A 21,007-nucleotide genomic window follows, 5' to 3' on the forward strand; every position below is an offset into this window, starting at 1 on the left:
TTACACTCTGAATTTCCTCTGGCCCAGCGTTTGCAGACAGAATTCAGTGAGAGAAGCAGGGTCCTGCCCAAGAGAAGAAGGGGCAGTGAGGAGGGAGAGATGACTCAGATGTTTTGAGAGAAGCCATGAAGAGAAAGAGGGTACTTATTTATAGAAGAAGGACATTACTAAAGGGAAGTGTTAGGGAGAGAGAGAGCAGGCCAGGGGGAAGGTTTTGCTGCTTTCTGTGAGTCTATGGACACAGTGTTATAGCCTTTCCACATGTGTGTGTCTCCCCAGGGTGTCCCAGAGCTGGCAGCTGACAGGTTCATCCTGGCTAAGGCAGGAGAACACAGGCTTTCCCGTGCCGTAGACTCACCACCGCGCCACAGTGGACAGTTCCAGGTGGAAGGACCCCCAGCCACAGGTGGACTTTCACATGCCTTGACTATTTTACAAAGTGCCCACGGGAGTGCTCTCAGCCCAGTGACCCCACGGTTCTGCTGGTTTCAGGTGAGTGGCCCTTGACTCGGTCTATTTTTTTTCTTTTTTTAAAATTAATTTTAATGGGGTGACATTGATAAAATTGTCTTCCATCACCTTCTAACTGATTTTCTTTGTGCTCCTCCCTTCCCCCAACCCCCTCCCCCTCCTCTCTCTCACCCTGTAACCCCAACACTGTTGTCCATGTCTCTGAGTCTCATTTTTATTTCCCACCTATGTATGGAATCATATAGTTCTTATTTTTTCTGATTTACTTATTTTGCTCAGTATAATTTTATCAAGATCCATCCATGTTGTTGTAAAAGATCTGATGTCATCATTTCTTATGGCTGAGTAGTATTCCATAGTATATATATACCAAAGCTTTTTAATCCACTCGTTCTCTGACGGACATTTGGGCTGTTTCCAGATCTTTGCTATTGTGAACAATGCTGCCATAAACATGGGGGTGCATTTCTTCTTTTCAAACAGTGCTATGGTGTTCTTGGGGTATATTCCTAACAGTGGTATAGCTGGGTCAAAAGGCAGTTCAACTTTTAATTTCTTGAGGAATCTCCATACTGTTTTCCACAGTGGCTGCACCAGTCTGCATTCCCACCAGCAGTGCAGGAGGGTTCCCATTTCTCCACATCCTCGCCAGCACTTATTCTGTGTTGTTTTATTGATGAGCACCATTCTGACAGGTGTGAGGTGATATCTCATTGTGGTTTTAATTTGCATTTCTCTAATGATTAGTGATGTTGAGCATTTTTTCACATGCCTATTGGCCATCTGTGTGTCCTCTTTGGAGAAATGTCTATTCATTTCTTTTGCCCATTTCTGGATTGGATTGTTTGTCTTCTTGGTATTAAGTTTTACAAGTTCTTTATAAATTTTGGTTATTAACCCCTTATCAGACGCATTGTCAAATATATTCTCCCATTGTGTAGTTTGTCTTTTTATTCTGTTCTTATTGTCTTTAGCTGTGCAGAAACTTTTTAGTTTGAAAAGTCCCATTTGTTTATCCTGTCCTTTGTTTCACTTGCCTGTGGAGACAAATCGGCAAATATATTGCTGCGACAGATGTCAGAGAGCTTACTGCCTATGTTTGCTTCTAAAATGCTTATGGTTTTATGGCTTACATTTAAGTCTTTTATCTATTTTGAGTTTATTTTTGTGAATGGTGTAAGTTGGTGGTCTAGTTTTGTTTTTTTGCAGGTAGCTGTCCAATTTTCCCAACACCATTTGTTGAAGAGACTGTCTTTACTCCAGTGTATGCTCTTACCTCCTTTGTCAAATATCAGTTGTCCATAAAAGTGTGGGTTTATTTCTGGGTTCTCAGTTCTGTTCCATTGATTTATATGCCTGTTCTTATGCCAGTACCAGGCTGTTTTGAGTACAATGGCCTTATAATATAACTTGATATCCAGAAGTGTAATACCTCCACTTTGTTCTTCCTTTTCAAGATTGCTGAGGCTATTCGTGTTCTCTTTTGATTCCATATAAACTTTTGGAATATGTGTTCTATATCTTTGAAGTAAGTCATTGTTATTTTAATCGGTATTGCATTGAATTTATAAATTGCTTTGGGTAATATAGACATTTTAAGGATGTTTATTCTTCCTAACCATGTTGACTCGGTCTATTTTGAGTGCAGTAAGTTTAGGGCAGTGGTTCTCAAAATGTGCACCAGGGTGCACTGGTGCACCCTAGAAGATTTCCAGGTGTGCCCTATGGTATTTCAGAGAAATATGTGCCTGTTGGGTACCAAAAAACCAACAGGGTTTTTGAAGTTTAGATTTTTGGGGGACAGAGGGGTGGGGAATTGGCTGCAAGCTGACAGTTTGCCCAACCCCCGCCTCACTTGCCTGATTAAGTTGCAAAAGGCTGTTAAGCTGTGGTGCTTGGCTTGACCAGGTGGTGGCGCAGTGGATAGAGCGTCAGACTGGGATGTGGAGGACCCGGGTTAGAGACCCCGAGCTCGCCAGCTTGAGCGTAGGCTCATTTGGCTTGAGCAAAGCTCACCAGCTTGGACCCAAGGTCACTGGCTTGAACAAGAGGTTACTCAGTCTGCTGAAGGCCCACGGTCAAGGCACATATGAAAAAGCAATCAACGAACAACTAAGGTGTTACAACGAAAAACTGATGATTGATGCTTCTCATCTCTCTCTGTTCCTGTCTTTCTGTCCCTGTCTATCCCACTCTCTGACTCTTTCTCTATCTCTGTAAAAAAAAAAAAAAAAAAAAAAAGCTGTAGTGCTGGATTATTTATACCCCTCCTCATGTTCCCCGGAAAGAGTGGAGGTAAGTTTTTTCTATCCTCTGTTTGGTGTAAAGTTAAGATGATATGTATGGTGGGGGTTTTCTGCACTCAACATAATTAAGAGTAAAAAGAGTGGAATTCTTCAATGTATTTAGGAGGAAATGAGAGTTTGCCTTTCAAATATATGCCCAAACATTGAGGAAATTGCTAGTCCATGTCAGGCTCATGTTTCTCATAAACACAAAAAAACTTAACACATTCATGCGGGGACCTGCTGAATTTACTAAATCTTACTAAGAATGTATTTATATATATAAAAAGATAATATTTTTGTCCTTTTTCTATTTTAAAGCCCTCTTTTTTACTAATTCTAAGAAGCAGAACTCAAAAAATGTGATATAAAAAAGTTTTTTAATGTCAGAATAAATTTAATTTTTTCATATTTATTTCATTTAATTACCATAAAAGCACACTTGGACTTTATATTTTTCTTTAACATTTGACTTAATTATTATAACATATTTCTCAGAAATTTGTATATAGTGTGCCTACAGTTATTTGAAGGATTTTAAATGCTCCCTGACTTCAAAAAGTTTGAGAACCACTGGCTTAGAGCATTGTCCCGGAGGGGGTGGGGCTGAGGTGGAGTCCAGGGGGCTCAGAAAGGGAGGGCCAGGCAGAGGAGATTTGCAAGGTAGAGGGTCCCCCATTGCTTCCTTCCCACACACACTCTCTGGGTCCAAACGGTGCCAGGTGAGAAGCAGGAAGTTTCTGAGGGGCCACAGGACAGACGTGGGGGAAGAGTTTGAATAAGGTCAGGACTCCAGGTCAGCTTCAGATTTTCTCCTCCTTCTCATCCTCATTTCCAGAACCTTCTGGGGGCACCCACTTTTCCCTACAGGGCCCATCTGTGCTCTCCATAGTCACAGGGCCTCTGTGCTCAGAGGGATCCCAGAGCACCCCAGGGTGGTTCTCAGTGTCTCAGGGGATCTACTTTCCCCCGGAGTCTCAGCACAGCCCTGTCTCCCAGAGGAGCTGGAAGTTCTGAGTAGACGATGGTAGAAGGTGGGACCACGGGGCTCCAGGGCTCTGAGGCTGGCAGGTGACACATGGGGTGGTCCTGGCAGTGGAGGACATTGGGGTCCAGGCTGGAGGAAAAGAAGCCAGGCTTAAGTGGGGAGAAGGCAGCCCCCGACCCTCTGAGGATTGGGTCCTCCCGCCCGTGGAGTCAAGGCTGCAGAGGGGCAAGTGAGGGTCTCTGTGGGGAGGTGGTGGGCGCATCTCTAAGGGACCAAAGGCAGAGTCATGCAGGCATTCAGGCACCTCTGGGGACATTGATTTGGGCTCCTTTCCTTTGTGTGCACCTCCGTGTCCCCATGTGTAAAAGGAGAGAATTGTGGCTCAAAGCTTAGAATCTCTGTCAGTCTGTCTCTGTCCTCTTGGGAGAGGGGGACTTACAGGGAAGCCCTGAAGGACATGATATCATGAGGACTGTCCCCTCAGTAGCAGTGATGGTGACACTGTACTGGGAGAAACAGACTGGTCCATTCCCTCAGCTCAGGCTCAGCTCAGAGGAGGGAGGGGACAGGAGTCAGTCCTGGGTCAGTTCCTGGCTCTGCTGCTCCTGCTGTGGGGCCAGGCTTTCCCTTCTCTCCTCTGAGTGTCGGGTTCTGGTCTCTCCATCCCTGGTCCCATCCTGCTCACAGGCTGCTGTGAGTTCAGGTGACATTAAGGGCTTCACAGAGCTCAGGAAGGCAATACCATTACTCCCACACAACTTCTTCCTCTCTAGGATGATCCTTTGCAGACCCCTTTCTCAGTACAGCCAGGAACTTGGTGACATCAGGAGAGAATGTGATCCTGCTGTGTCAGTCACAGAGCCCTAGGGACACTTTCTTCCTGTGCAAGAAGAAGTCAGCCGTCCCTGCCTCCCTGAGTCTCAAATTGAAATGATTGACCTGGGTCGAACTAGGAGCAATTCTCCATGAGTCCCATGACCTCAGCCCATGGGAGCACCTGCAGGTGCTGCAGCTCAGACATCACCAACCTCTACTTGTGGTCACAATCTATTGACTCCCTGGAGCCCTGGTTTCAGATGAGGGGACACTGACCTTGACCTTTATGATCTCACTCAGCCCAGAGCCCTGTCTCTGCAGAGTCTGAGCTGGTAATAAATGAGGGAGTTTATGGGGCTCTGCAGAGAAGGACATTCAGGAGCCCCTGAGACCTACCCCTCATTTATGGACACTGGGTCCTCAACCTGTTGATTGAGTGGAATCTCTGAACTGCAGGGAAACAAGCTCATGGGGTCTGCATCTCAGACTGAGCCCAGAACATAACACTCAACCATTTCTATATTATGATCTCTTTTTATCAATACACTGGAGAACAATTTTTTTTCTTTTTCTGTTGCAGAAGGTTTTTGAACTGATTCTATATATTTCTGCATCGCTGATTCCAAATGTGAAATTTGTTTTTTGATGCATGCTCTAGTTTTTATGCCATTTTAATTCATTTTGTTATAGTTAATGGCATGCATTGGTTTTTAAATTGGAGTTAAAGGGCAATGACTCTTGGATTGAACATAATAACAAGGCAATTAATGTTTACAAACATCACTTTTACATAACTGTAGTTGTTTTTAAATGTGAAAAATTATTTTCTGATAAAAACACCCTCTTATTTTGTTTTAAGGTTGAATCATGGCTTCTTTGAGTAGGTGTAAATGTAAGAATAGTCTTGACAATTTCTGTTATATATGTGGCTGTTATACACTTCAACACCAAAGTCACAATATTTCATTGTTTGTGACACGTGCATATATTGCCTATTTTCAAGTTCCCTTGGCAATCAAGACAAGAATTGGGCTCCTCATATTGTATGTCATAATTGTGAGGAAATGCTTTGTGACTAGACAAAATAAAATGCAAAGGAATGCCTTTTGGTATTCCTATGGTTTGGCATGAACCTAAGGACCACAGCAGTGACTGTTATTTCTGTCTGATCCATACAAAGGGCATCGGCAAGAAAAAACGGCATATGACCGCATATTCTAATATTCCTTCAGCAATACGACCTATCCCACACTTCAAGACACTCCCAGGTCCAGTTTTCAATGGTTTTATTTCTTCTAAGGATGAAGAAAGTGAACATGATGATCAGTGTATTTTGATAAGATGCATGAGGAAATGGTTGTAGAATCTGAAGGGTGTTCTTCTGATGCCAAGCAGTCATTAACCCAGCAGCAGTTTAACCAACCTGAATTGAATGACTTAGTAAGAGATTTGGGCCTATCAAAGAAAGCAGCTGAGTTATTAGCCTCCAAACTTCAAGAAATAAATGTACTTCACCGATCAGCTAAAGTATCCCATTTCAGGAAGCGTGAACAAATTTTTGTGGACTTTTTTTCTGAAGACAAACACTTTGTTTACTGTCATGATATCAGTAGTCTTCTCAGCCAGCTAGGTGTTACCACTTACAGTCCAACAGAATGGCGGCTATTTCTTGACAGCTCTAAACGGAATCTGAAATGTGTTTTCTTACACAACGGTAATGTTTATGCAGCGGTTCCAATTGGTTATTCAACTTATCTGCGAGAAGATTATAATGACATAAAAATTGTCCTCAACTTACTGAAGTATGAGGAGCATAACTGGATCATTTGTGTGAATCCTAAAATGGTCAATTTCCTGCTAGGACAACAGAGAAGTTTCACAAAGTATCCTTGCTTTCTGTGTTTGTGAGACAGCCGAGCTTGGGAGAAACACTGGACACAGAAAGAGTGCCCAAAACATGAAACTCTGGAAGTAGGGATGGAAAATATTGTGAATGAACCTGTAGTTAATGGAGGCAGGATCATTTTTGCCCACTTCACATCAAACTTAGCTTAATGAAGCAGTTTGTTCAGGCTATGGATAGAGAAAGTGAATGCTTTCAACATATTATTTATGCTTTTCCTGCCTTGTCTTTCAAGAAGATAAAAGCAGATGTATTCGATGGACCTCAAATTTGAACCCTCATATGTGATGAAGAATTTGCCAGGAAGATTAATAAGGAGGAGAAAGCAGCATGACAGGCTTTTGTGGCAGTTATAAAGAACTTCCTTGGCAATTAAAAAGCAGAAAACTATGAACTTCTGGTTGAAAGGATGCTGTTGGCTTTCCATGACATTGGATGTAACATAAACATTAAGATTCACTTCCTGAACAGTCACCTTAATAAGTTTCCTGAAAATCTTGGAGCTGTTTGTGATGGCAGACTACTGCTGGAGCATCAGATGAGATTGTCCTCACCAAATACACAAATGCAAATTTTTACCTGAATAGAATTTAAACAAGTTTTGCGCAAATTTTTGATTAAAGTGAGTGTTTTAATATGTTCTATTTTGAAATTGTAGACAAATTCTCGTGCAATCATATCTTTTAGTATATTAGTGTATTTACTGCGTTATATAAATTATTATATTTTCACAAAAGTGATGCCCAAGAAGACATTCTACTTCATTATATTAAACTAAATGTTGAAAATTTTACAATAAGATAAACCTAAAATCTTGAATTGCAAAAATACTGTAGTTTACAGAGAAAAACTAATGTCAGATTTGTGATCAGCACACTCGAATTAGGTAAGAACAAGTGCTTTTGTGGATGCAACAAAAATTTTGTTTCCCAGTGTAATAAATTATTTATAAGAGTGATATGCTTTGTGGAATTTCCCAGAATCTGAATATAAGTGAAATGAAATATTATTCCACCACTAGAAAAATGAATGCCAGTCTTTTAAAATAACATAAATTTATCTTGAGGAAATTTTTTTAAGTGAGACAAATCACACCCAGAAAGATCAATACCGAATGATCTTCCCTCTATGAGGAATCTATAAAGGCCAAATTGTAGGAACAGACAGCGGAATGGTGGTTACTGCAGGGAGTGTGGGGGTAAAGGGAGATGTTGGTCAAAGACTGTCAGCTTTCAGGAACAAGATCAACAGTTCCTGCAGGTCTAATGTACAGCGTGGTGATTATACTTAACAGTAATGTATTGCACATTTGAAAGTTGTTAAGAGAGTGTATCTTAAATATTCTCAGCATAGAAAAATAAGTGACAATTAATATGGGGGGAAGCATTCGGGGCAAAACTAGAATCTATGTAAACACAATAAATTAAAATCATAAAAAAGTGACAATTATGTGACCTCTTGATGGACTTGTTAGCTAAAGCCGAGGTGGTATTATATTGCAATATATAAATGTATCAGGTCAACACATTGTATACCTTACACTTACACAGTGTTACATGTCAATTATATCTCAATAAAGCTCTAGTCCTGATGTAAGAAAACTTACCTCGTGCAGGAAATGTGATGTAGTCTGATGACAGCAGATGTTGAAGAATGTGTGAATCAATCTACCTATGGATTCATTTATCTACAATTCTGTGTTGATGTATGTGTGTGTGAGTTTTTGCTCTCTCTCTTTCTCTCTGTCCTTCTTTGTCTGTTTGTCTATCTATTACCTATCTATCATCTATCTTCATCTGTCAATCATATCTTTGGTCTCCAGGCCTGAAACAATAAAATAAATTTCTGTTTTCTTAAGCTACCTGCTTAGTTGTAATTAGTTATTACAGCTATATCAAGTTCTCTGTCTCTCTATCTCTTTAGAAAAAGAAGAAACTAAATTTTGACTCACACACAAGAAGCAATTTCAGCTGAAACAAAATTTTGCAGGTGTCTTCACTTCTAGAAATGCAAAACTGACAGTCCAGTTAACTGCTTCCATTTTTTAGGAGAGTAAAAATTATTCAAGTGGTACTAGACCTAATAAATATTAGATGTGTGACAAGTTTTGTATTACTTCTAAAAATAGTTTCATATTATTATGTTTATATATTAGCTTGGCCAGGGACTAGTGAATATTATAATCTGAATGACAGTCTTGACTTTCCAATGGCAACCATCTATGTTAAAATCCTTATATTATATTTTAGTTTAGGACAAGTAAATGTGAGCATGTAGGACTGAGGTCTGTTCTTTTATGTGGTTTAAGTCAGACCCTCATAACCTGCTGTTTTTTTTTAATTTTCTTTATTTATTCATTTTTTTTTAGAAAGGAGAGGGAGAGACAGAGAGAGAGAGAGAGAGGGAGAGAGAGAGGGAGAGAGAGAAAGAGAGGAGAGACAGAGAGAGAGAAGGGGGAGGGAGGAGCTGGAAGCATTAACTCCCATATGTGCAGCACCTGCTGTTTTTAAGGTGAGAAGACACTGGGCCTCTTCCTGTGAGATGAGCATCTTGTGACCAGTACATGTGGTGTGCATCCTCTGCTGGCCACATCCTGTGAAATATTCAACTCTGCTTTGTGCCTGCCTTCCCTTTGAGAGTATCACCATGTTCCCCAAATTTTTCAGTCTCAGTAAATACAGGTAAATGTTGGCATCTCATTGGAGCTGAGTTAGTGTTGCAGAATTTATGCACTCTACCTGCTTTGAAGAAAATGACCTGAAGTGTCACTCCCATAATCTTCAGGCAAATGAAAACAAAAACCACCATGAGATATCCCTCACACCCCTGAGAATGGCAGTTCTCAAAGAGACAAGAGATAATAAGTGTTAAAGATGTAAAAAAATAAAAAGAGACTCTTTGCTCTGTTGATTGGTGAGAATGTAAATTGGTTCAGCCACTGTGAAAAAAGATTGTGGAGGTTACTGTAAAAATTAACAATTGAACTACCATTTAACCTCGCATTTCTCTATATGTGTATATATCTGAAGGAAATGAAATCACTGTGTTTTTTCCCCCTTAGGCTAGAAGCTGGGAGGTAGAGAGACAGACTCCTACATGCACCCCTATAAGGATCCACTCAGCAAGCCTCCTACGTGGTGATGCTCTGCCCATCTGGGCCTATTGCTCTGTTGCTCTGCAACTGAGCCATTTTAGCACCTGAGGCAAGATCATGGAGCCATCCTCAGTGCCTGGGGCCAACTTGCTCCAACCAAGCCATGACTGCGGGAGGAGGAGGAGGAGGAGGAGGAGGAGGAGGAGGAGAGAGAGAGAGAGAAGGGAGAAGTGGAGAAGCAGATGGGCCCTTCTCCTGTGTGCTCTGACCGGTTATCAAACCTGGGACATCCACACTCCTGGCTGATGCTCTACCAATGAGCCAGCTGGCCAGGGCTGAAATCATTGTTTCAAGGAGAAAAAAAGTGTCACTCTCCATGATGTAGGAGGTGCACCCACCTGGCTGTGGTGGAGATGAAGGTGGATGGGGAAGGATGAAGGATACTGACACCAAGAGAACACGGAGTGTGAAACACTTTGAATGTTTTATAATAGAAATAATGTATTATATTAAAATGCTTTTAAGTAAAGTTTGTAGAGTAGTATTGTAATTGAAGATATTTATTTCTCAAAAAAATGCTGTGAACACTTTACTCAGATGGCTGATTCAGCACCTACATCAATTTGGGGATGTCTCTCAAGTGACTCATAATCAAGGGTCTTATATTGGGGCAACACAAAGTGCTGTTGACTTCTGCTTGGTGTCTTTTTTTTTCTCAATCTAGAAAATCTCTGTGGGTGGTTGGTACACAACACAAACAACCATTCAAATGCTACAGAGGTGTTTACGTAAAATCTATATACTCTTTTTTTTTAATTTTTAATTTTTATTTATTTATTTTTTGTATTTTTCCAAAGTTGGAAATGGAGAGGCAGTCAGACAGACTCCCGCAAGCACCCAACCGGGATCCACCTGGCATGCCCACCAGGGGGTGATGCTCTGCCCCTCTGGGCGTCACTCTGTTGCATCCAGAGTCATTCTACCACCTGAGGCAGAGGCCACAGAGCCATCCTTAGCGCCCGGGCAAACTTTGCTCCAATGGAGCCTTGGCTGCAGGAGGGGAAGAGAGAGACAGAGAGGAAGGAGAGGGGGAGGGATGGAGAAGCAGATGGGCACTTCTGTATGCCCTGGCTGGGAATCGAACCCAGGACTCCCACACACCAGGTTGATGCTCTACCACTGAGTCGACTGGCCAGGGCCGAAAATCAATATACTCTTATTGATCAATGTCACCCCTCTAAATTTAATTTTCTAAATAAAAATTTAAAAAAATTAAAAAAGAAGAATCTCACTAGTTATTTATTTAAATAAAATGTTTGTGCTTGTTTCCCTTTAATATATCATGTTTTATGCATTGGTTTATTCAGTTATCTCCTTGAAGGAACTTAGAAGAGGAACTGAAGTGTGTGGAGCAGAGACAAAGACAGTTCAGTCATTTAAAGAAAAAATGAACATAGCTTTTGTTGTTACTCCTGAGCCCGGGGTTTTCTTAAGCATCTGTTAATGTTGACCATACGGTCTGCCTGGACTTGGCTTATTATTTTTTAAAGTGTTAATTGGCCAGGAGCTTTATATATTTTTAAACCCATTTATTGTCCTATTTTGGGATTTCTTCCACAATGTTGCTATGAGCATTCTTGTTGTTTGCTTACATACTTTCCTCCATATAGATAATATTGCATCTTGAGCTTCCCTTTAACAACTGAAGAAAAATAATCAAGAGTTCTGCTGTAATAACTTCCTCTGGGAGTTGGACACTTTTTCTGCTATATGAACAGCACCAACCAGCAAAGTGAATTTAAAATTGACACCAGAGAATCCACAAGAATCCAACCTGTCACTTTGTATGTGAATCCTGAGAGAGTGACCATGAATTCAGCACTAGTGCTTGGACAGCTTCACCCCATCTTATTGTTACCCAGATATTTACCTTATCCAGTGTTCCTTGAATTTTATATAAAATGAAATATAAATATGAGTATATTACTTGTATATGTTGTATGAGAGGGTTAGTGGCACAGTTCAGATTAGGGATTGTTCCTGTTCAAAGGCACACAGAGTGTAAATATTAAGTGTGGCACGATTGCATCCTGAATGGTTAAATGGTCAGATCTCCATATGTGGGATTTCACCTCTGTCTTCAGCCAGTTCATAAGCAAATATTTACTGATCAAATTCTAACAGTTGGGTACTTGTGCCAGACCAGAAGATTATCATGATCAAGAAGAACACATTTCATGTGTTTTGACACTTCAGTTTAGCCTGACCAGGCTGTGGCGCAGTGGATAGAGCGTCGAACTGGGATGCGGAGGACCCAGGTTCGAGAACCTGAGGTTGCCAGCTTGAGCATGGGCTCATCTGGTTTGAGCAAGGCTCACCAGCTCGGACCCAAGTTTGCTGGCTTGAGCAAGGGGTTACTCCGTCTGCTGAAGGCCCACGGTCAAGGCACATATGAGAAAGCAATCAATGAACGACTAAGGTGTCTCAATGAAAAACTAATGATTGATGCTTCTCATCTCTCTCCGTTCCTGTTTGTCTCTATCTGACTCTCTCTCTGTCTCTGTAAAAAAAAAAAAAAAAAAAAAAAGAAAAAGAGAAAAGAGAGAGAGAGAGAGAGACAGAGAGAGAGACTTTAGTTTAGCAAATACAATCATTCAAAGTCTAACGTTGCAATTAATTTACTTACCAATGAGGAAAAAGAGAAAATATGAGACCAAGTGGGAACCACCAGTAGACTGCTGTTGAGGGACTGGTTCTATGAGGCAGTGGGGATGTAAAAAATGAGATTGAGAATGTCTTACAGATAAAAAGGACATTCTAGAGAAACCTGGAGATGTAAAGACTATATGAAAGAGAGTAAAAGTGGACAAGGTGTTGGCTGGTCTGTCATTCAAGGATGTAAGATTGTGTCTTTATTTTTTATTGATACTTTTATTTGATTTAAATCTTCATAAAGCTTTTCAGTTAATAAAAGCTAACAATAATGTGAATATTATTACCTGGTGATAATCTAACACTTTTAAAAGAATAGTTAAAATATTTATGACATTTTATATAATGTGGAACAAACATCCCATAACATTTATTCATATTCCATTCATTAACTCATTAATATATGGTGAATTGCTTTAATATAATATTTCATTACTAAAATTTTTTTTATTACTTTGTCAGTGTTTGAGTTTTTTTTATTATTAATTTTAATGGGGCGACATAGATCAATCAGGGTATATAGGTTCAGAGAAAACATTTTCAGGTTATTTTGACATTTAATTATGTTGCATACCCATCACCCAAAGTCAAATGGTCTTGCATCACCTTCTATCTGGTTTTCTTTGTGCCCCTCCCCCCTCACCTCCCCCTCCCATAACTACCACCCTCCTGTCCATGTCCCTGAGTTTCATTTTTATGTCCCACCTATGTATGGAATATATTTCTTAGTTTTTTCTGATTTACTTATTTCACTCTGTATAATGATATCAAGGTCCATCCATGTTGTTGTAAATGATCCGATGTTATCATTTCTTATGGCTGAGTAGTATTCCGTAGTATACATGTACCACATCTTCTTTATCCAATTATCTATTGAAGGGCTTTTTGGTTGTTTCCATGTCTTGGCCACTGTGAACAATGCTCCAATGGACATGGGGCTGCATGTTTCTTTATGTACCAGTGTTTTTGAGTCTTGGGGGTATATACCCAGGAGAAGGATTGCTGGGTCATATGGTAGTTCTATTTTTAATTTTTTGAGGAACCACTATATTTTCTTCCATAGTGGTTGTATTACTTTACATACCCACCAACAGTGGATGAGGGTTCCTTTTTCTCTGCAGCCTCTCCAACACTTGCTATTACCTGTCTTGTTGATGATAGCTAATCTAACACGTGTGAGGTGGTATCTCACTGTAGTTTTGATTTTCATTTCTCTAATAGCTAATGAAGATGAACATCTTTTCATATATCTGTTGGCCATTTGTATTTCTTCATGGGAAAAGTGTCTGTTCATGTCCTCTTCCTATTTTTTTACTGGATTGTTTGTTTGTTGTTGAGTTTTATGAGTTCTTTGTATATTTTGGATAGTAGGCCCTTATCTGTGCTGTTGTTTGAAAATATCATCTTCAATTTAATTGGCTGTGTGTTTGTTTTGTTGTCAGTTTCTTTTGTTGTGCAAAAGCTTCTTAGTCTGATGTGGCCTCATTCATTTATTTTTTATTTTATTTTTTTGTATTTTTCTGAAGCTGGAAACTGGGAGAGACAGTCAGACAGACTCCCGCATGCGCCCGACCGGGATCCACCCGGCACGCCCACCAGGGGGTGAAGCTCTGCCCCTCCGGGGTGTCGCTCTGTTGTGACCAGGGCCACTCTAGTGCTTGGGGCAGAGGCCAAGGAGCCATCCCCAGCGCCCGGACCATCTTTGCTCCAATGGAGCCTCACTGCGGGAGGGGAAGAGAGAGACAGAGAGGAAGGAGAGGGGGAGGGGTGGAGAAGCAGATGGAAGCTTCTCCTGTGTGCCCTGGCCGGGAATCGAACCTGGGACTTCTGCACGCCAGGCCGATGCTCTACCACTGAGCCAACCAGCCAGGGCCTAATTCATTTATCTTTGCCTTCATTTCCCTTGCCTTTAGGGTCAAATTCATATTTGCAAAAAGTGCTCTTTATAACCAAGGTCCTTGAGTTTAGTACCTATGATTTCTTCTATGTAATTTATTGTTTCAGGTCTTATATTTAGGCCTTTGATCCATTTGAATTAATTTTAATACAAGGGGACAAAGTGTAGTCAAGTTTCATTCTTTTACATAAGGTTTTCCAGTTTTCCCAACACCATTTGTTGAAGAGACTTTCTTTTCCCCATTGTGTGTTGTTGGCCCCTTTATCAAAAATTATTTGACCATATATATATGGTTTTATTTCTGGGCTTTTTATTCTGTTCCATTGGTCTGAGTGTCTATTTTTCTTCCAATACCATGCTGTTTTGATTATTGTGGCTCTAAAATATAATTTGAAGTCAGGTATTGTAATGCCCGCAACTTCATTTTTTTTTCTTAGAATTGCTTTGGCTATTTGTTTTTTTTTTTTATAGTTCCATATAAACCTGATGATTTTTTGTTTCATTTCTTTAAAAAAGACATTGGAATTTTGATGGGAATTGCATTAAATTTGCATATTACTTTGGGTAATATAGTCATTTTGACTATATTTATTGTTCCTATCCAAGAACAAGAAATATTTTTTCATTTTAGTGTATCTTTTTCGATTTCCCTTAACAATGCTTTGTAGTTTTCATTATATAGGCCCTTTACATTCTTTGTTTTGTTTATTTTTAGCTATTTTATTTTATTTTTTGTTGCAACCATGAAGGGGATTATTTTTCTGAGTTCATTTTCTGATGTTTCATTGTTGGCATGTAGAAAGGCAATGGACTTTTGTATATTAGTTTTGTATCCTGCCACCTCACTGTATTGGTTTATTGTTTCTAGTAATCTTTTTGTGGAGTCTTTGGGGTTTTCGATGTATAGGATTATATCATCTGCAAAAAGTGAAACCTATACTTCTTCTTTCCCAATTTGAATGGCTTTTATTTCTTTCTCTTGTCTGATTGCTCTGGCTAGAACTTCTTATTCAACTTCTTATGTTGAATAAGAGTGGAGAGAGTGGGTCGCCTTGTCTTGTTCCTTATTTTAGGGGAAAAGTCCTCAGTTTTATGCCATTTAATATGATGTTAGCTGATGGTTTATCATAAATGACCTTTGTTTTGTTGAGGTATTTTTCTTCTATACCTATTTTGTTGAGTGTTTTAAACATAAAATGGTGTTGTACTTTATCAAATGCCTTTTCTGCATCTAAAGATAGGATTATATGTTTTATGTTCTTTGTTTGTTAATATGGTGTATTACATTAACCGTTTTACATATGTTGAAACATCTTTGTGATTCTTGAATGAATCTCACTTGATCATGTTGAATTATTTTTTTAATGTATTGTTTTATTTGATTTGCTAGTATTTTGTTTAGTATTTTAGCATCTGTATTTATTAGAGATATTGGTCTGTAGTTTTCTTTTTTTGTGTTGTCCTTCCAGGTTTCAGTATGTAGGTTATGTTGGCCTCATAAAATATATTTGGAAGTATTGCTTCTTCTTCAATTTTTTTGAAGACTTTGAGTAGAATAGGAACCAAGTCTTCCTTGAATGTTTGATAGAATTCATGAGTATAGCCATCTGGTCCTCGACTTTTATCTTGGGGGAAGTTTTTGATAGTTGTTTCTATTTCTTCCCTGCTTATGGGTCTGGTTAAGCTTTCTACTTCTTCATGACTCAGTCTAGGAAGATTGTACTATTCTAGAAATTTATCCATTTCTTCTAGATTGTTAAATTTGGTGGCATATAGTTTTTCATACTATTCTACAATAATTCTTTGTATATCTATGATATCTGTGGTGATTTCTCCACTTTCATTTTGAATTTTGTTTATATGAGTCCTTTCTCTATTTTCCTTAGTGAGTCTTGCCAAGGGTTAGTCAATTTTGTTGATCTTTTAGAAGAACCAGTTCCTTGTTTTATTAATTTTTTCTGTAGTTTTTCTGTTCTTTATTTCATTTATTTCTGCTCTGATTTTTATTATTTCCTTTCTTCTGCTGGTTTTGGGTTGTCTTTGTTCTTCTTTTTCTAGTTCCTTAAGATGTGAAGTTAAGTGGTTTGCTTGGGCTTTCTCTTGTTTGTTTATATAGGCCTGTAGGGATATGAACTTCCCTCTTATTACTGCTTTTACTGCATCCCAGAGATTTTGATATGTTGTATTGTTATCTTCGTTTGTCTGTATGTATCTTTTGATCTTTGCTTTTATTTCTTCATTGACCCACTCATTTGTTAAAAGCATGTTGTTTAGTTTCCACATTTTTGTGGGTTTTTAACCTCTTTTTTGCAGCTGAATTCTAGTTTCAAGGCTTTATGGTCAGATAATATGCTTGGCATAATTTCAATCATTCTGATTTGTTGATGTTATTTTTGTGGCCCAACATATGGTCAATTCTTGAGAATGTTTCATGTATACTAGAGAAAAATGTATACTCTGGCACTTTGGGATGAAATGTCCTGTAGATGTCTATCATATCCCATTGTTCTAGTGTTTTGTTTAAGATCAATATTTCTTTATTGGTTTTCTGTTTGGATGAATGATCTAGAGCCATCAGTGGTGTATTGAGGTCTCCAAGTATGATTGTATTTTTGTTGGTTTCTGTTTTTAGGTCAGTCAGTAGCTGTCTTATATGTTTTGGTGCCCCTTGGTTTGGTGCATAGATATTAAGAGGTGTTATGTCTTCTTGGTTTAATGTCCCCTTTATCATTATGAAATGACGTTTTTGTCTCTGATTACCTTTGCTGTCTTGTAGTCAGCATAGTTAGATGTGAGTATTGCTACACCTGCTTTTTTTCTTGGATGTTATTTGCTTGGAGTATTGTTTTCCAACCTTTCACTTTGAATTTGTTTTTACTCTTGTAGCTTAGATGTGTTTCTTGTAGGCAGCATACAGTTGGATTTTCTTTTTTAATCCATTCTGCTACTCTGTGTCTTTTCATTGGTGAGTTCAATCCATTTACATTTAATGTAGTTATTGACTCTTGAGGGTTTCCTATTGCCATTTTATATATATTACTTTCTGTTAGTTTTGTATTTTGTTTGATTCTTCTCTTTTATTTTTTATTATTTGTTTTTGTTTGGTTGTATTCCATACTTCTTTTCTCTGTTGCTTCTTTTTTCAAGCCATGTACTTCTGTTGTGTTTTTTTCAGGTGGTTACCATTATGTAATGGAAAGGATACATATCATGTTCATTATAGTACTTTATCTCATGAGTGCTTCTGCACTCCATCCTCCTTTGCTACTGTTAATCTTTGTCCTCTTCCATTTTTTGTTTTTGTTGCCACAGGTTAATCTTGTTTTTATTGTGATCTTGATGGAGCTTTTACTTGTAGTTTTGTTTTGTTCTTTGTATCTGGTCAAAAGACCCCCTTTAGTATTTCCTGAAGTGGGGTTTTTTGGTGATACATTTCCTCATATTTTCTGTATCTATGAATGTTTTTATTTCTTCTTCATATTTGAAGAATAGCTTTGATGGGTATAGTATTCTTGGCTGGAAGTTCCTCTTTCAGAACTTTAAATATTGGCATCCACTTTCTTCTATCTTGTAGAGTTTCTGCTGAGAAATCTGATTATAATCTAATTGGCTTTTCTTTATATATTGTATTCTTTTTTTCCCTAGCTGCCTTGAGAATTTTTTTTTTTTGTCATTCACTTGTGCCAATTTCATTATGATGTGCCTTGGAGTAGGTTTGTTAGGGTTAAGATAACTTGGTATTCTGTTTGCTTCCTGAATTTGAGGCTTTAGTTCTTTCCACAGGCTTGAGAAGTTCTCATCTATTATTTGTTTGAATATGTTCTCTATTCCATTTTATCTCTCTTCTCCTTCTGATAGACCCATTATTCTTATGTTGGTCTTTCTGATGAAGTCAGACAATTCCTGTAGGGTTTTCTCATTTTTTTAAAAATTGTAGTGTCTCTAGTTGCCTGTCTTCTATGTCACTAATTCTCTCCTCTATCTGGCCTGTTCTATTAGCTAAGCTTATTACCTCAGTTTTCAGTTTATGAATTGAGTTTTTCATCTCCGATTCATTTTCATAGTTTTAATTTCCTTGGTGATGTATTCTTTTTGTTTGTTGAATTGTTTCTTGAGCTTTCTAAATTGCCTTTCTGTGCTTTCTTGTATATCTCTGAGTAATTTTAGTACTTCAATTTTAAATTCTCTTTCACTTAACTCCAAGGTTTCCAAGCTATTGAAGTTTTTTCTATAGATTTTTCCTCATCTATCTGAGCTACATCTCTGTCTTTTTTATCCATGATATTCAATTTATTTTTTCTTAATGGCATTTGAAAGTGGTATTGTTAATAACACTAATAAAAGTTTATATAAAAATTTTTTTTGAGAAAATACAGAATAACTAAAAATTCTATTGTTCTAAGTGGAACAAAAACTACAAAAATGGAGGGCCTTAGTTGGGTGGAAGTGACAAAGAGGCAAAAGAATGAGGTAAGAACCTACAAAATGCTACAAAGAAAAAATTTGGATTTAGAATAAAATAATTTGTTTGTAAACAATGGTTGAATGAGAGAAATAGTGAAAGGGAAAAGAAGAAAAAAAGAAAATGAGGAAAAAATACAATAAAAAATGAAAATTCTATTATGTGAAGTGGAACAAAAACTACATAGAATGAAAGAGCGGAGTTGGGGGAAATGCTAATGAGGTGAAAAGCAAAGTAAAAATCACACAAAATGCCACAAAGAAAAAATTTGAATCCATAATAAAGTAATTTGTTTGTGAGTGAGGATCAAATGAGAGAAAAAGTGAAAAAGAAAAGAAGAAACAAAAAGACAGAGAGAAAAAAGAGAAAAGAAAAAAAGAAGAGGAATGGAAAATGTAACACCTATGGGTAATGAAGTTCAAAATGAAAAGAGAATAATAAAATGGGAAGAGGATAAAATATCTAAGGTGGAAGAAAAAAAAGATAAAAAATGAAAGGAAAAAATGGAAGAAGGTATGAAGACTGTGGATTTTTCTGGTTTTCAGAGGTTATCTTCTTCCTTTTACTTTCTTTTCTCTCTTTTTGGTCAGTGGCACTGTATCCCAGGTTCTGCCCCTGTGGCACTCAGGCAGAGATTTGCAGTTGATGTGTCGCTATGGTGATTACATAAACTAAGCCTCCAACCCGTTGGTAGATGGGGCTGGTTAGCGCTTGCAGGTTGCGACAATGGGAGAGCTCGTTTTCCTGAGCCTCTCCCCAAATCTCTACTTCCTGAACCAGGAGCCTTGGGACTCTGCTGTGAAGTTGCACCAGCCACTGCCTGGAGAGCAAGAGGCTCTAAGAGCTGCCAAATCTCCCTTCTATCCCTGCTTAAAGCTGGGTTCTGGGTAAGGCTTTACCACTAGTTTAATCAGGCAGAGCTGGGAGCCGATTGCCTTTCTAGTGTCTTTCTATGAGCCTCCAGGCATGTCTAGTATGCCTCAGCGCTCCGCGGGTCTACTCTCCCCAGGCTTTTTGCACTTTATAACCTGTATCGCCTAGCAGGAAGATGCCCCAGTCACTGCCTGCAGAGCAAGAAGCCCTAAAAGCCGAAAAGTCCCTCCTCCAGGTCTTCTCAAAGCACAGCCCTGGGTATGATAGCTTTACCAACCAGAGCTACCAGCTTAGGCAGGCAGGGGAGTGAGCTGACTTCTGGTCAGGTTTCTTCCTAAGGTTCCCCAGGTATGTCTATTTAAATTTGCCTCATCGCTCTGTGGATCTCCATGGGTCTGCTCTCCACAGGCTTCTTTCTTGTTGGGAAGCCTACAGCCCAGCCCGCCTGACTTCCGCAGTGTTCTCTGAGGTCTGTTCCATGGGACTATGCTTTTTTGCTTAAGTAGCAGGCCTGGGAAAGAAGGCTTTGTCAGCCAGAGCCACCAGCGTTAGCCGGCTGGGCAGTGAGCAGACCGCAGGTTAGGCTCCTTTCAGTGATCCACAGGTCTGCTCTCCAGCAGCTGCTTACAGGCTGTCTGCGTGCCCTTCCCCCCACCACTTCCGAAGTTCTCCTCTATGGGAGTTTGCTTTGTTAGTTTGTATTGCTGGCGGAGATGTCCCACCCAGACAGGCATAGGGAAGCCAGCTCTGGTCATTTCTCACTCTATTGTTTGGGAAGCCAGGATTATACAGAAACTCTGGCCACAGCCCATGCAGGGGGCCTCTGCTGACAGTCTCTGACCCAGCCCCTCCATCCATCCGGGATGCAGGAGCCCACCCCTGAAGCACCAGGTGGATCCACTCGCATATTGCCGGTGCTGAAGGACCGGGAGACCAGGAGTAAACAAAGCCCAAACTGCTCCGGTATGAGTCTCCACAAATAACCCCCTCCCCCACCCCTGCTGGGGTTTGCTGCTGGCATTAGCTCCACATTGGCGAATTCAAGAAGAGCCGTGGGCACACTTCTCCTTGGTTTGAACATCTCTGCCCTAGCCAGCTTCTTCTCTCTTCCCTCGCCCACCCTTCTTCTCAGTTCCAAGTGAAAGCAGCTCTTCCTCAGATCAGTGAGGAAAGCGGAATACTCTGTTCTCCATCTTATTTCCTTCAGAGTGGAGTATATAAATGTATTTAGCCACCTTTTCACCCAATTGTACCTTTGTTTGATGTATGTGTATTTCAGATGATCCTGGGATTGTTTTTCTGTCTCTAGTTGTTGAACTTGTTGAAATTTCAGAAAGAGGTATCGGGATCACCCCTCACAGCACCGTTTCTCTGACATCCAGGATTATGTCTTAAAGACTAAAGAAATACATAAAAATGGACTGCTATTGTCAGACTGTTCATGAAGATCATATGTGACATGCATAACAAATGGATTAGGGAAATGCAATATTTATATAGACACAA

General features: G+C 39.4%; 1 protein-coding gene across 1 annotated transcript in view; it reads left to right on the plus strand.

Moving 5' to 3' along the window:
- The first annotated feature begins 216 nt into the window (after positions 1-216).
- Positions 217-21,007, plus strand: part of LOC136331896 (leukocyte immunoglobulin-like receptor subfamily A member 6) — a 153,204-nt gene continuing 132,413 nt past the window's right edge. Inside the window, exon 1 of the mRNA XM_066271061.1 lies at positions 217-492. The gene's annotated coding sequence lies outside the window, so the exon portion shown is untranslated. The remainder of the gene's footprint in view (positions 493-21,007) is intronic.

Source organism: Saccopteryx bilineata, chromosome 3 (genome assembly GCF_036850765.1).
Source record: "Saccopteryx bilineata isolate mSacBil1 chromosome 3, mSacBil1_pri_phased_curated, whole genome shotgun sequence".
In the NCBI taxonomy this organism is placed as follows: Eukaryota; Metazoa; Chordata; class Mammalia; order Chiroptera; family Emballonuridae; genus Saccopteryx; species Saccopteryx bilineata.